Here is a 17,517-nt window from a genome sequence, read left to right as displayed (position 1 = left end):
CTAGAGAATCCAAACAGAAGGGGTAAGGAAGCACAGGCTAAATGTCATCTGATTATCACATACAGACAACAGAAGCCATATGAGTTAAGAAAGAAGGAGATGAATGAAAGACAAACTACTCAAGGAAAGGCCCACCTGAGGCTGAAATGTAAGAAGCTGGATAAGTGGACACTTCAAATAATCTAAGAAGAGGTGGAGATCTATATGAAAATCGGTCCCTGCTTTGTAAGAATAGCCGGTTTACATTAGGCATAGGCATATGAGGGAATTGAGTTCAGATTCTAGAGCTCATCAGTACTTTTTCATTTTGTATTCCAGTGTAAACTACCAACACCTTTTTCTTTTTAAATTAAAACTCGGCCTCATGCTTTATAAGGTTAGGAAGAGAGTATTTAAAGTGTCTCTGTTCATTTATGTAATATCTGAATGATCTCGGGCAACATACTTAACGCCCCTGAGCTTCACTGTATAATATTCCTCTATAGTAGGATTCTTGTAAGGAATAAAATCATGTTAAATACATAAAATAATTGGCAGAGTGTCTGTACATAGTAAGGAGCTGAGTCAAGCAGGGTTCTTAACTGAAAATCAGAAAACTCATTTTAACTGGTTAAATCACAAAAGAAATTTACTAAGGGATGTTAACTAGCACATAAAGATCAAAATGTCACAGTTCAAATTTCTTTTTAATGTTTATTTATTTTGAGAGAGAGCTCACACACGTGAGTGGGGGGAGGGGCAGAAAGAGAGAGAGAGAGAGAGAGAGAGAGAGAGAGAGAGAACCCCAAGCAGGGGCTCAATCTTACAAACCTGAGATCATGACCTGAGCCAAAATCAAGAGTTAGACACTTAACCGACTGAGTCACTCAGGCACCCCGAATGTCACACTTTGAATCCATGTATCTGGGAACAACCCTCAGCTTCGTTGTGGATTGACTCCAGCAAAGATGTTTCAGGTCCTGCTGGTGGGCACAGACCACAAGCTGACACTGACAAAGGTGGCAGCAGAACTACGCTGTTGGCCCTGGAAACTACAGGTCTCTACAGCTGCCCTCACCAAAATGTCATTCTGCTGGGTACATGCTTCCTCTGATGACTCAGTCCCAAAACAAGGTCTTGTGAGACCTCAACCAATTAGCAGAATTCAAATGCTGCATTACAGATTTAAAGGAAGCCGGCAAGTGAGATTTAAGGTTTCTTCACTGGGCAAGCATCACTGTCAAAGGAGGAAATTCCCCCAAATCCTGAGATTGTTCTTGAGGTGATAAACAAGTAGAAAACAAGACAAATGTCCAGCACAAGGCTCATTATTTGTTTTGTTTTCACTTCTCACATCTCTATAAAACTTGATAGCCTTCCCTCCTGCTAATACAATAGAATCTCCCACAGTGGAAGTTTCATTGATTCATAGTTACGAACTTGCAGCCCATCATACTTTTCAGCTTCCTCTGTTGAAACTGTAGATCATCATGAGAAACAAATACCAATGATGTAAGAAAAAATAAAACTGTGCTACAGATGTTGCATTTTAAATGTAGTACAGGGTTTTCCCATTCTTTAATTCTGCAAAAATGTCGCCCAGGAAAGAAAGGTCAAGGCTAGTGTTAACTTCAGCTACCACTTCATAAAGCTGTTCCCTCCCCATTCAAGTCCCTCTAAACTGTAGCTGATTTGTCACAGAAGCAATGATTAATGAGAATTTAACAACCACTCTTCCAATAAAGACTAACAGGCAGGCCCACTGCCCAGTAAATTGTGTAAATAACACAATGTTAAATAAGAGCATTTAAGATCTCAAATTTCCATTTACTCGATTTTTACGAAATTCTTTCATAATAATCAAAAAGCAGATCAGGAGACTTGTGTTCCATTTTGGTTCAGATCATATCCAGATGATGATGAGCTTGGGTCTCCAGGGCAAATTATTTAATAATCCTAGTACCCACTGTTCCCATTTTTAAAACTGAAAAATAGAGATTTTTTAGCTTCCAATATTTGATCCTATATCCATTAAGAAACTGCATGCATAATTGTTATTTTTTTAATTAAATGTTACAAGGAAACAGCTTGAGAATTATAACATAATAAATATGTGGCCAACTGATGATAAAACAAAAAACAAAGAAATATTTAAGTAGATTATAAACTGCTTAGCTTGAGTGGAAACAAACATAACCTAATTCTTATGACACAGGATATGACTAACAATGGGCCATTCTGAGTACAGAGTATGGGCACTGTCCCTCTGTCGTCTGGCTTACTTTCTCCTTTCCAAATTGCTAACAAATGACCATATTTTGTACCAGAAGAAGCAGAAACTTGAGATGAAAACTGGCTTCTGCTCTGTGGGTAAGGCTATAGAAGATGAGGTAGTTAGTTGAGTTTTCTTCCTTTTTCATAGCCTTTTTTATATCATGAGTCCTTGGGAATTTGGGTAAAGCAAAGATACTGAGTAATTTCAGACTGGGATGATCTTTATCCCTGTGTTTCTTTAATGTGCATTTTCCTCTATCAAAAACCTGGAATTCTCTAGAGGTAAAGACAGGTTTTCTTCTTCTTCTTCCTCTTCTTCTTCTTCTTCTTCTTCTTCTTCTTCTTTTCACGTTTTAAAAATGGTTATTGTTGTACTCCAAGAAACTGAATATAAAGCCTAAGCTTTTGAAAAACTACTGTGTACTCTTCACAATTTAATGCATTACCATGTTATCAGTTTGATTTTTTAAAAAATATATCCATTTGAGTTAGGTCCAAGACTTTTATGCATGAAAGGGAAAAATTGGTCCCACTTTTAAATGAAAGCACATGCTAACTAAAACATTGTATGAAACATCTGTATAACGTACAATACAGAATCATTGACTCTGTGATGGGAAATTCAGACTAGACAATATGAACTTTTTAAAAGACTTGTCATCACCACATAGCAAATCTAAGGAATTACGGTGCAATAAGTCTATATTTATAATATACATGAGTTAACGGAAAGACATTATTATCTTATTATGATTATAGTAACTTCATAGAAAAGCAATATGATAAATATGTAGTGTGCTTCTTCCATTATCTCAGCAGTAAAAGATGCTTGGTGGGCACCTTCTTCCAAACTGACCACCCTGGTGAACATGAGATAATTAATCTTTTCTTCTCCCCTTGAGAAGTCATGATTCTCTTCTCCTTTACCAGGAAAAGGGAGGCCACCCGGCACATCCTTCTATGCTGTCACCTGGCAAGGTGGGGCTTTTAATTCATTTTCATGTTTATATGTGGTTTAGACCATATTTAGTTTTATTTTCTGTCCTGAAACTATAACTCTAGTCTGCTAGATATTGAAACCAAATAAAATGGCCTCCACAGCTTTCTGCCCTGAATCTCACCTCTAAAACAAAATATAAGTGGGGGTGATATCTCTCTTCAATAGAAAATGTAACTAGAGATGAAACCAAGTTTGCTCTGCATGGTTTTTATGTTCATGTGGTTTCCAGGGAAACCTCGCCCTGATATTTCTAAATGTTAGGATAATAACTGGTACCCCCTCAGATTCTGTCTTTGAACAACTTAAAAATGTTCATGGCATCAAGGAAAGAGGGGCAAGAGCTATTGAAAAAAGAAAAAATTCATTTTTTAAAGATACATTTTAAATTACACCATAAAGGGACCACAGAAAGTGGGAGTATCTAAAAGTCTAAGTGAGTGGAAGAGAAAGTGGTCTTTGTTTAGGTGAACAAACAAGTAAATCTTTATTTAGGGTAGATTTTCAGATTTCAGAGGAAGACAATAACTTGCAAGTCTGATGTTTCAATTACCTGAATACCTCTATTGCAAATGAAGAAGGGTCACAGAAGAGGGGGGTGGCAGGTATATGACTCTGTTAAAGAAATGTATTTATTGAAAGAGCCAAACATATAAACTAATGAAATTAATTTATTTTAACCCTTTAATTTGCATAAATATAAACATATGTTAATGATATGAAATAGTAAAGGTTAAAAAAGTTGCCCCAAAGCAGTGTAGCTCTTTACTTTATGTATTTTTTAAAATTTCACTTTTTTTAAAGTTTATTTATTTATTTTGAGAGAGAGTGAACATGTGCATGTGCATTGGGGAGAAGCAGACAGAGGAGGAGAGAGAGAATCCCATAGAGTCTCCATATTGTCAGCACAGATTCCAACAAGGGGCTTAAGATCATATATGACCTGAGCTGAAATCAAGGGTCAGATGCTTAACCAACTTAGCCACCCAGGTGCCCCTGATCTTCACTTTAATAAAGAATACAATGGGGACACCTGGATGGCTCAGTCAGTTTGGCGTCAGACTTCGGCTCAGGTCAGGATCTCCCAGTCCGTTGAGTTCGAGCCCCGTGTCGGGCTCTGTGCTGACAGCTCGAGCCTGGAGCCTGCTTCAGATTCTGTGTCTCCCTCTCTCTCTGCCCCTTCCCTGCTCATGCTCTGTCTCTCTCAAAAATAAACATTAAAAAATTTTTTTAAAAAAGAATACAATGTACTTTTTCTCTTTAATTTCTCTTTCTCTTATTATTTTTGTCTTGACTTTCTTTCCTTTCTACCTATTCAAAATCAACCTTTCATTTCAGGCCTTCCTCACATATCATGTCTGTTAAATGATGCTTGCTTCAACCCTTCTCAAATGCACTTAAAATTGGTAAGATATTTTGCATTAAGTTTATCTTTGTAAAACACAACTTTCTAAATATTGCTCCAGCTTCTTTGGAAGTAAAATGTTATCAATGGATAATATTCCTTCTCTATAGCTAAACCGTTCTCTGATCTTAACCTTGTATGGTTAGAATGTTAATTTAGAAATCAACTCAAAAAATCTAAAAACATGGCAGTGATGGACAGGGAAAGTAGACTCAGAGGAAGTAAGAAAAAAGAGCACAAAGATTGCATCTGAGCTGTGTTATTTGATACTTCAATTAGCTCTGATCAAGAATTAAAGCATGGCAGGCTCCCATAAGGATTAGTGACTTCTTCCCTTGGGTAGGAAGTGAAGGATGGACAGGAGAAATATATTCCCACCTCTAACATTGCTTGAGAGGAAAGGAACATTGGTAAAAGTTCCCATCATATAGATTCAGGTTGGAATTTAGGGCAAAAGATTCAATCAACAACCATTTTAATATGGATTTACTATTATTATTACTATTACTATTATCCTTTTGGAAAGCATGGAAATGCTTGTTTGATTATTACCATTTAGCACAGTCCTTGGCACAAAGTAATATGTCCATTATATGTTTTTTGTTGAGTAAGAGAATGAAACAGAAAGAGAATTATAAGCTGTCCCAATCCTAGTTCAGGTTGCTCTGGAGGAGGTAGACTTTAACCTAGACTAAAAGCACAGATATCAGTTAGATGCTTGGGCATAAGGGGAGAAGTAATTCTAATCTGGACATTCTAAGCACACGTGGAGATGAAAACACCTGAAACCTCATGAATATGTCACTTGAATGTTTATAAAATTGATCTCTTCTAATTCTGGCAAACAATCTACATAATTTAGGATTTAAAATGAAATATTATACCTGGAGTTTTTATTTAGACATAGCCTTCATAAACTAACTGAATAATTGTGATCCTTTACATCATGCTGTGAAAATGCCAACCTTTTAATTCCTCCAAGCATCTTGGTGCAGATGGTCCCTTACTGCACAGCCAACAACTGTCACTTTATTTTACCAATATCTAAGAGACAGAATGATTACATCTACATCAATCATCTTGAATAATAGGGGAAAAATCATTGAATTATTACAATATAAATGTCTCTCAGTTTTTAGAGAAAAGTCTGTGATTTGCAATATTTATTTGTGATAATGTAGGAGACAGTCACACATGTGACAATATTCTATTCTCTTGAGTCAGAGGTGGGACATGAACAAGTTTTCAGAGGATGAGCAAAAAGGTGACTTATTACTCCAGAAAGCTTTGGCTTTCTTTTTAGGATGAGAGAGTGTTCCAACAAGCATCAGGCAGAATTACTCAATTGTCTATCACTATGGCAGTGTATCCATGTACCAAATGGCTTAAATGTGTTGATGGATGGGAAAGGAAAGCAAACCACTTATTCAAACATCTTGTTCTCTTGGGTATTTTGACAGCCTTTAGTACCTACATAGAAACCTCAGTTTCAACTGAGATCATAGCTACAGGTTTATGTGATATAATTTTTCTGTCTTAACAATTATGTCAATCTAATCAGCAAGACTAAAATTGGCTATTCTCTCACAAAATTAAAATAGGAGAGAGACGGATTCAAAGATGGCGGCGTAGGAGGACGCTGGGCTCACAGCGCGTCCTGCTGATCACTTAGATTCCACCTACACCTGCCTAAATAACCCAGAAAACCACAAGAGGATTAGCAGAACGGAGTCGCCGGAGCCAAGCGCAGACGAGAGGCCCACGGAAGAAGGTAGGAAGGGCGGCGAGGCGGTGCACGCTCCACGGACTGGCGGGAGGGAGCCGGGGCGGAGGGACGGCTCGCCAGCCAAGCAGAGCCCCCAAGTCTGGCTTGCAAAAAGCGGAGGGGCCTGACGGACTGTGTTCCGACAGCAAGCGCGACTTAGCGTCTGGAAGGTCATAAGTTAACAGCTCTGCTCAGAAAGCGGGAAGGCTGGAGGACAAAGGGAAGGAGAGCTGCTGAGCCCCCTGACGACAGAGCTCAGTTTGGTGGGGAACAAAGGCGCTCGCCAGCGCCATTTCCCCGCCCATCCCCCAGCCAAAATCCCAAAGAGAACCAGTTCCTGCCATGGAACTTGCTCGCTCTGCGCAAACACCCAACTCTGCGCTTCTGCGGAGCCAAACCTCTGGCAGCGGATCTTACACCCTCCTGCTGCCACAGGGCCCCTCCTGAAGTGGATCACCTAAGGAGAAGCAAGCTAAGCTTACCCCTCCTGCCCCTGTGCAGCTTGCCTACCCACCCCAGCTAAGACCCCAGATCCCCAGCATCACAAGCCTGGCAGTGTGCAAGTAGCCCAGACAGGCCACCCCAACCCACAGTGAATCCCGCCCCTAGGAGAGGGGAAGAGAAGGCACGCACCAGTCTGACTGTGGACACAGCAATGGGCTGGGGGCAGACATCAGGTCTGACTGCGGCTCCGCCCACCAACTCCAGTTATACACCACAGCCCAGGGGAAGTGCCCTGCAGGTCCTCACCACGCCAGACACTATCCAAAATGACCAAGCGGAAGAATTCCCCTCAGAAGAATCTCCAGGAAATAACAACAGCTAATGAGCTGATCAAAAAGGATTTAAATAATATAACAGAAAGTGAATTTAGAATAATAGTCATAAAATTAATCGCTGGGCTTGAAAACAGTATAGCTGACAGCAGAGAATCTCTTGCTACAGAGATCAAGGGACTAAGGAACAGTCACGAGGAGCTGAAAAACGCTTTAAACGAAATGCATAACAAAATGGAAACCACCACGGCTCCGATTGAAGAGGCAGAGGAGAGAATAGGTGAACTAGAAGATAAAGTTATGGAAAAAGAGGAAGCTGAGAAAAAGAGAGATAAAAAAATCCAGGAGCATGAGGGGAAAATTAGAGAACTAAGTGATACACTAAAAAGAAATAATATACGCATAATTGGTATCCCAGAGGAGGAAGAGAGAGGGAAAGGTGCTGAAGGGGTACTTGAAATAATAGCTGAGAACTTCCCTGAACTGGGGAAGGAAAAAGGCATTGAAATCCAAGAGGCACAGAGAACTCCCTTCAGACGTAACTTGAATCGATCTTCTGCACGACATATCATAGTGAAACTGGCAAAATACAAGGATAAAGAGAAAATTCTGAAAGCAGCAAGGGGTAAACGTGCCCTCACATATAAAGGGAGACCTATAAGACTGGTGACTGATCTCTCTTTTGAAACTTGGCAGGCCAGAAAGAATTGGCATGAGATTTTCAGTGTGCTAGACAGAAAAAATATGCAGCCGAGAATCCTTTATCCAGCAGGCCTGTCATTTAGAATAGAAGGAGAGATAAAGGTCTTCCCAAGCAAACAAAAACTGAAGGAATTTGTCACCACTAAACCAGCCCTACAAGAGATCCTAAGGGGGACCCTGTGAGACAAAGTACCAGAGACATCACTACAAGCATAAACATACAGACATCACAATGACTCTAAACCCATATCTTTCTATAATCACACTGAATGTAAATGGATTAAATGCGCCAACCAAAAGACATAGGGTATCAGAATGGATACAAAAACAAGACCCATCTATTTGCTGTCTACAAGAGACTCATTTTAGACCTGAGGACACCTTTAGATTGAGAGTGAGGGGATGGAGAACTATTTATCATGCTACTGGAAGCCAAAAGAAAGCTGGAGTAGCCATACTTATATCAGACAAACTACACTTTAATTAAAGGCAGTAACAAGAGATGAAGAAGGACATTATATAATAGTGACAGGGTCTATCCATCAGGAAGAGCTAACAATTATAAATGTCTATGCGCCGAATATCGGAGTGCCCAAATATGTAAAACAATTACTCATACACATAAGCAACCTTATTGAGAAGAATGTGGTAATTGCAGGGGACTTTAGCACCCCACTTACAGAAATGGATAGATCATCTAGACACATGGTCAATAAAGAAACAAGGGCCCTGAATGAGACATTGGATCAGAAGGACTTGACAGATATATTTAGAACTCTGCATCCCAAAGCAACAGAATATACTTTCTTCTCGAGTGCACATGGAACATTCTCCAAGATAGATCATATACTGGGTCACAAAACAGCCCTTCATAAGTTTACAAGAATTGAAATCATACCATGCATACTTTCAGACCACAATGCTATGAAGCTTGAAATCAACCACAGAAAAAAGTCTGGAAAACCTCCAAAAGCATGGAGGTTAAAGAACACCCTACTAACGAATGAGTGGGTCAACCAGGCAATTAGAGAAGAAATTAAAAAATATATGGAAACAAACGAAAATGAAAATACAACAATCCAAACACTTTGGGACGCAGCCAAGGCAGTCCTGAGAGGAAAATACATTGCAATCCAGGCCTATCTCAAGAAACAAGAAAAATCCCAAATACAAAATCTAACAGCACACCTAAAGGAAATAGAAGCAGAACAGCAAAGGCAGCCTAAACCCAGCAGAAGAAGAGAAATAATAAAGATCAGAGCAGAAATAAACAATATAGAATCTAAAAAAACTGTAGAGCAGATCAACGAAACCAAGAGTTGGTTTTTTGAAAAAATAAACAAAATTGACAAACCTCTAGCCAGGCTTCTCAAAAAGAAAAGGGAGATGACCCAGATAGATAAAATCATGAATGAAAATGGAATGATTACAACCAATCCCTCAGAGATACAAACAATTATCAGGGAATACTATGAAAAATCATATGCCAACAAACTGGACAACCTGGAAGAAATGGACAAATTCCTGAACACCCACACTCTTCCAAAACTCAATCAGGAGGAAATAGAAAGCTTGAACAGACCCATCACCAGTGAAGAAATTGAATCGGTTATCAAAAATCTCCCAACAAATAAGAGTCCAGGACCAGATGGCTTCCCAGGGGAGTTCTACCAGACGTTTAAAGCAGAGATAATACCTATCCTTCTCAAGCTATTCCAAGAAATAGAAAGGGAAGAAAAACTTCCAGACTCATTCTATGAAGCCAGTATTACTTTGATTCCTAAACCAGACAGAGACCCAGTAAAAAAAGAGAACTACCGGCCAATATCCCTGATGAATATGGATGCAAAAATTCTCAATAAGATACTAGCAAATCGAATTCAACGGCATATAAAAAGAATTATTCACCATGATCAAGTGGGATTCATTCCTGGGATGCAGGGCTGGTTCAACATTCGCAAATCAATCAACGTAATACATCACATTAACAAAAAAAAAAGAGAAAAACCATATGATCCTGTCAATCGATGCAGAAAAGGCCTTTGACAAAATCCAGCACCCTTTCTTAATAAAAACCCTTGAGAAAGTCGGGATAGAAGGAACATACTGAAAGATCATAAAAGCCATTTATGAAAAGCCCACAGATAACATCATCCTCAACGGGGAAAAACTGAGAGCTTTTTCCCTGAGATCAGGAACACGACAGGGATGCCCACTCTCACCGCTGTTGTTTAACATAGTGCTGGAAGTTCTAGTATCAGCAATCAGACAACAAAAGGAAATCAAAGGCATCAAAATTGGCAAAGATGAAGTCAAGCTTTCGCTTTTTGCAGATGACATGATATTATACATGGAAAATCCGATAGACTCCACCAAAAGTCTGCTAGAACTGATACATGAATTCAGCAAAGTTGCAGGATACAAAATCAATGTACAGAAATCAGTTGCATTCTTATACACTAACAATGAAGCAACAGAAAGACAAGTAAAGAAACTGATCCCATTCACAATTGCACCAAGAAGCATAAAATACCCACGAATAAATCTAACCAAAGATGTAAAGGATCTGTATGCTGAAAACTATAGAAAGCTTATGAAGGTAATTGAAGAAGATTAAAGAAATGGAAAGACATTCCCTGCTCATGGATTGGAAGAATAAATATTGTCAAAATGTCAATACCACCCAAAGCTATCTACACATTCAATGTAATCCCAATCAAACTTGCACAAGCATTCTTCTCGAAACTAGAACAAGCAATCCTAAAATTCATATGGAACCACAAAAGGCCCCGAATAGCCAAAGGAATTTTGAAGAAGAAGACCAAAGCAGGAGGCATCACAATCCCAGACTTTAGCCTCTACTACAAAGCTGTCATCATCAAGACAGCATGGTATTGGCACAAAAACAGACACATAGACCAATGGAATAGAATAGAAACCCCAGAACTAGACCCACAAACGTATGGCCAACTCATCTTTGACAAAGCAGGAAAGAACATCCAGTAGAAAAAAGACAGTCTCTTTAACAAATGGTGCTGGGAGAACTGGACAGCAACATGCAGAAGGTTGAAACTAGACCACTTTCTCACACCATTCACAAAAATAAACTCAAAATGGATAAAGGACCTGAATGTGAGACAGAAACCATCAAAACCTTAGAGGAGAAAGCAGGAAAAGACCTCTCTGACCTCAGCCGGAGCAATCTCTTACTCGGCACATCCCCAGAGGCAAGGGAATTAAAAGCAAAAGTGAACTACTGGGACCTTATGAAGATAAAAAGCTTTTGCACAGCAAAGGAAACAACCAACAAAACTAAAAGGCAACCAACGGAATGGGAAAAGATATTTGCAAATGACATATCGGACAAAGGGCTAGTATCCAAAATCTATAAAGAGCTCACCAAACTCCACACCCGAAAAGCAAATAACCCAGTGAAGAAATGGGCAGAAAACATGAATAGACACTTCTCTAAAGAAGACATCCGGATGGCCAACAGGCACATGAAAAGATGTTCAGTGTCGCTCCTTATCAGGGAAATACAAATCAAAACCACACTCAGGTATCACCTCACGCCAGTCAGAGTGGCCAAAATGAACAAATCAGGAGACTATAGATGCTGGAGAGGATGTGGAGAAACGGGAACCCTCTTGCACTGTTGGTGGGAATGCAAATTGGTGCAGCCACTCTGGAAAGCAGTGTGGAGGTTCCTCAGAAAATTAAAAATAGACCTACCCTATGACCCAGCAATAGCACTGCTAGGAATTTATCCAAGGGACACAGGAGTACTGATGCATAGGGGCACTTGTACCCCAATGTTCATAGCAGCACTCTCAACAATAGCCAAATTATGGAAAGAGCCTAAATGTCCATCAACTGATGAATGGATAAAGAAATTGTGGTTTATATACACTATGGAATACTACGTGGCAATGAGAAAAAATGAAATATGGCCTTTTGTAGCAACGTGGATGGAACTGGAGAGTGTGATGCTAAGTGAAATAAGCCATACAGAGAAAGACAGATACCATATGGTTTCACTCTTATGTGGATCCTGAGAAACTTAACAGGAACCCATGGGGGAGGGGAAGGAAAAAAAAAAAAAGAGGTTAGAGTGGGAGAGAGCCAAAGCATAAGAGACTGTTGAGAACTGAGAGCAAACTGAGGGTTGATGGGGGGTGGGAGGGAGGAGAGGGTGGGTGATGGGTATTGAGGAGGGCACCTTTTGGGATGAGCACTGGGTGTTGTATGGAAACTAATTTGACAATAAATTTCATATATAAATAAAAAAAATAAAATAAATAAAAAAAAATAATAAAGGAACTGATAGGAAAGAGGAAAATTATCTATTAACTTGTTGTCCCTCTCCACAGTTAGATGGGTTATACAGGTTCACAAATACTGGCTCCAATTATTAGAGCCACTTAATAAACAACAATAAATTGGATTAGTGCATATTTCATCTGCTTCATCCTAACACAGATAATGTCTATACTTGAAATAATGCCTTCAAAAAATGATTCAGCTGTTTGAATGTTTTGTTTTGCTGATTTAAAATATCTTACTCAAGGATTTAATTATACTAATTAGCAGATTTAGTGCCCCCCCACCCCAAAAAACATGGGCAATATCTTCCTATGTTATTTCCAAAAGAGGACCAAATATGGGCTAGATATATTCCTGGAACTCAGTAAATCATTTGGGTTGGTTGAGGACCGTGGTCTTTGTCTTTTGTCTGACATTAGTATGCCACTTTTCCAAATGCCCAATATATTTATCAAAATATCCTGACAATAATTGTGCTGTATGTTTTGTATTTGCTTTTTTATTTACTTCTTCATGTAGCACACTCATTTTGTTGTTTTGGAGTTATAGGGCAATGGAAAAACTACAATTTTCCATCTTATTAAAATCAGGAACTTTCTCAGCAGTAAGTTAAAAACAGCTGAACAAAAGCACTTCAAACTTGGCAGGTGGCTAGGACTCCTGAGGAATCATGTCACAGCTAAGTTTCAAAGAAATATGTGAAATTAAAGTTTAGATGGTTTTAAACATCCCTCGGAGTCCAAACTTTTGGCAGATATGAAGATTTAAGAAATCAATTTGGAAATGAGGAAACTAGCCCAACCCTCTTTTTCACCCTGCTTAGAAAGATTAAGGCAAGGACTAAATCAGCAATGGGGTTAGAAAAATTGAAATCCTACCATAATAAGTTAGAAATATCTTTATTCCTGTGGCTTAGTGACAAAGTAGCAGTGGTTGTGTGGTCAACCTGTAACCATCTTGGCCAAGAATTCTAGTACTAACCATTCTAATCATTAGCTACATAAATTAAGAAAACTCCATTATCTTCTCTGGTCAGTTTCTCCTTATGTCCCACGTAGATCACAGTATTATCAATTGGGTTTTAACTGTGATATCTTTGAAGATACTTTGAAAAGACGAACTTACAATCATCATTTGTAGTTTCTCTGTCTCTCTCCCATTAGCCTACCACATAGAATTATTGGATTGTCTCAAATTTCTTATTTGGTGTTGTTAGCAGACTTCACTTAAATGACAAAAGAAAGTCTGAGCTCACATCATTCCCAAATCCAGCAGTTATAATTATGTTTATTCAGTGCCATGGAAGTCAGCAATCCAAGATGAGTCATTTTAAAGGCTGATGTTGTCAAGATGATGAAATTAGTCATGTAGCCAATGTGATTTGGGTAATCAGATGATCAGAATATCTGACCAAATCAAACTAAATTCCAATTATTTCCATTTTCAACTTTGTTAGTCATTTGAATTTTCACTAAGATTAAGCAATCCAAACCACACTAGCTTGCAAGGAAGACATGAAGCAAACAGACAAATTAAGAACTCGGGTAATGGTAGCACGGATTGAAAGTAGAAGGATAAATTAAGAAGTTTTATGAGAAAAGTGAAACAATCATCATTACCACCATCAACAAACTTATTATACATAAAATGAGCAAGACATTGCAAAGCATAACATGATACTTAAAGAACTGTGAAGCATACAACTTGCACTTTAGAAGCATATAATATAGAGCTCTTAGATTTCACCACAGAAGATTAATAATTCTAAATAGAGTATTTGTTATATCTCAAGTGAGTGATATAGATGGTGGATGTTAAAGGAGCTTAGAGGAGTAACACAATCATTAGGAGTTGAGCAGTCAGAGAAGGTCTTAGAGCAGACCCTGGCTATAAGCAATTAAGTATAAAGTTATCCAGTAAGAATAATAACGTATAGATTATTTCCTATGTATGCCTCATACCAAAGATGCTAGGACCAAAAGAGTTGTCTGGGAAATGGGAGTAAATTTAAAAAACAAGTTAAGATAAAAGTAATCTACATGGTAATTGCATTGGAATTACTAAAAATGAGGAATAGTTAGATCTACTTGCAATGTACAAGGGCATACAATGGCTTTGGATAGGATCCAAATTGGAATCAGTACCCAAATTAACTACGCCTAATTGCAAGGTATGGCAGTAGGTATCCTCTTAGATTAGAGTTGTGGTTCTAGGGTGGACTATTCAATTTTAAGAAAAATTCTGGCCAATAGTTTGGATGAAAAGAAATCAGGATTAGGCACTGGGGCAGAAAGTGGCTGGGCGTCAGGTAGTGGATTATAATCCACTAAGACTACAGTGAAGAAAGTAAGCAGTCCCCACTCATACAGACTGGAATGGGTACCACTAGAATATACACAAGATCTCATTCTAATCTCATTGGATACTGGACAATCCACTAACTCTAGTCAGTAGTGACTGGGACCTCCAATATGTTGTCAGATTTGGTTTCTCTTTGCACAAGAGTTCTGTCTTTTCTTGAACTCAGGGTTTTGAATTGTCTTGTACACATCAAAGACAGTAGGTTTGGGGCAGGAAAGGACTGACTTTAGAAGTGTTGTCCAGTTGGGGCTACTGTTGATTCATTCTGAATTGTCACTGAAATACTCAGACAGCATTAAGTAGCAACAAGGAGGTGGGAAGGGCTATTTGAGTTTGTTCCTTCACTGCTAGAAATGACTGTTTATAGTTCATGGCTTACATAGCTCTGTAGCTAGTCTAAAGCCACAGTTACAAAGTTTTATATCTCATCTCCCAAATCACATTGATTCTATGGGACATATGTCAATTCTAAAAAAATTTTTAATATTTATTTATTGCTGAGAGACAAAGAGAGACAGAGCACAAGCAGGGGAGGGGCAGACAGAGAGGGAGACAGAATCTGAAGCAGGCTCCAGCTCTGAACTGTTAGCACAGAGCCTGATGAGGGGCTTGAACCCACAAACTGTGATATCATGACCTGAGCTAAAGTCAGATGCCTAACCAACTGAGCCACCCAGGCACCCCGGACATATGTCAATTCTAGAGATTAATCACACCACAGGACTCAATTTTATAACACATTATAAAAGATTATGCTGATTAAACACACACTCCTCCACACACATATTTACATTGAAAATGGATTATAGCATTTTGTAATGGCCAAAATGACATTTCTAAGGCATTCCTGAAATGATTAACCTGTCATTTTCCAACCCTTTTTGCTCAGCCTATCTATGGAGATCTGTGCTGTTAACATTTTGTTTTTTTTTTTAAATTCCTGCTCAATGACTGATAGAATACAATGGAACAGCAATTCTTAGCCCACAGAGCTCAAGAGCCACTTAATCAGTAAGGAGTGCACTGGCAGTGCTATGGACTGAGATTCCTTTAAAATAGCTAAGCCACAACCCAGACCAACTGCTGAGTGACAAGACTGATGCATAAACCCAGAAGGAGAACAAAGCCTACTATTCTTGCTCTCAAATGTGTGCTTTTCAAAGTTATTAATCCTATATGTGTTGGCAATAAACTTTTAATGATCTTCTTCTTGTATCACATTTAATCTTCATCACTCATGAAATGAGTTGGACATATATACTATCTTTATTCTTCAGGTAAGGAAAATTTGGTCAAGAGATTAATACACTCCACATTTCACCTCAATAGTGAGAAAATGGAAAATACAACACAAGTCCCTTACTCCCAGAACCACTCTTTCCATTGCAAGACAGTGCTTTCAAAATTTTCCCAAATATACTGGAGTCAACAATCACTGCTTAGATACCAATGCCAGTTTTTGACAGTTTCTCAACAGCACATAGGTACTAATCAACTGTCCCAAATCAACAGCACATAGGTAGTAACTTTTCTTACAATCTTGGTGGCAAAATGCATTTTTTTTGATCCAAGAAAATTCTAATAATTATCTAAATGTAGTTTATTAGGAACAATTTGACTTAAAGCTTTGAGATAATTTTTTTTCACTCATAAACCGTTCTCATACATCTAGACTTAAATATTAGCTAATACAGGAACTTCCTTAGTAGCAACTCTCTGAGTCAGTGTATTATGTTCTATGTAGGAATGAGTAGTGGATAGAAATTTCCAAAGACTTGATTCTTTTACTCAAGGAATTGGAACAGATTTAGGTTGACATCTATGAACAAAGGAACATTTATAATGCACATGAAAAATGTAAATATAAATTGATAAGCTAAGCATTGATGAAATATGAAACATCAGAATAGTCATATGATATTAAATTAGTAAAGATAATTAGTAGGAAGAAATACCTGAGCCATGTGTCAAAGGAAATACAAAATTTGGATTTCTAGTTTCTCTTTTTCTTCTTCCTTTTTTTGTGCAAGCTCTATACCCAATGTGGGGCTTAAACTCACAACCCTGAGTCAGGAGTCATATGCTCTACTGACTGAGCCAGCCATGTGCTCCAAAATTTGGATTTCTGGAGCACTGTGTGTATATGAATTTCACACCAATGGAAGAAAATGAGTAGAGACACAATTATCAGCAAATTCTATGCCCAAATCAAGAGTCAGTCTTTAACAATGGTCACCTTGACCCACAGCAAACCAAACAACTCAACTTATACTCAATCACCTTAAAAGTGATTATTGCCTTATATTATTACATAGAATGTTCAAAGTATAAGGAGTCAAACAAAATAGGCCTTGGTTAAAATCATGACTATCCTGACATTTAACTGTATACTTTACCAAGTAGCTAAAAATTTTTCAGTTTTCCCATATATAACTTATGAATAATTTTACCTACCTATCACACTGTGAGGAAATAGAGACATAATGTATGTGAAGTACTTAGCACAGAGCCTGTCATCTTGGCTCCATACTGCTATCATTCAAGCAGATGTCTTACACCTTTTGGAGATGGTGGTAATTTTTTTTATTCCTTTCATTAAAAGTACTTGATGTACAAGACTGACACTCAGTTGAACTTTACAAATTCCAACTTTTGGACTGCATGCAATCAGTGGATTGGGCACATGGTATGTTAACTATTAATTAATGACTCTATATGCCTTATGCCAATTATTTAGAATTCTCTTTTTTTGAGCTAAAAATCTATATTTTTCTTTAAAAATGTGTTATATAATGTGACTCCTACCCTAGTTGCTCTCGTTTTCCACTAATTCATTTCCTACTAAGTGTTCTTCTTAATAAAATTAAAATGGTCATGTCATTTAACTAAGTGCTTTGCATGTACAAGCAACTTATTTACTTATGTCCTGCCTATA

General features: G+C 38.2%; 1 long non-coding RNA gene across 1 annotated transcript; it reads left to right on the top strand.

Annotated features, from left to right (window-relative positions):
* The first annotated feature begins 2,301 nt into the window (after positions 1-2,301).
* LOC121032645 (uncharacterized) lies at positions 2,302-15,789 on the top strand. Its single transcript, XR_005791409.1, has 4 exons — positions 2,302-2,349; positions 3,184-3,231; positions 4,589-4,656; positions 15,566-15,789. It is a non-coding gene; the product is annotated as an uncharacterized LOC121032645 (long non-coding RNA).
* Positions 15,790-17,517: the final 1,728 nt, after the last annotated feature.

This window comes from Herpailurus yagouaroundi, unplaced genomic scaffold, assembly GCF_014898765.1.
Source record: "Herpailurus yagouaroundi ecotype Mexico unplaced genomic scaffold, PumYag 142, whole genome shotgun sequence".
NCBI lineage: Eukaryota > Metazoa > Chordata > Mammalia > Carnivora > Felidae > Herpailurus > Herpailurus yagouaroundi.
The sequence above is the reverse complement of the archived record's forward strand: the minus strand, read 5'-3'. Positions and strand labels throughout refer to the sequence as shown.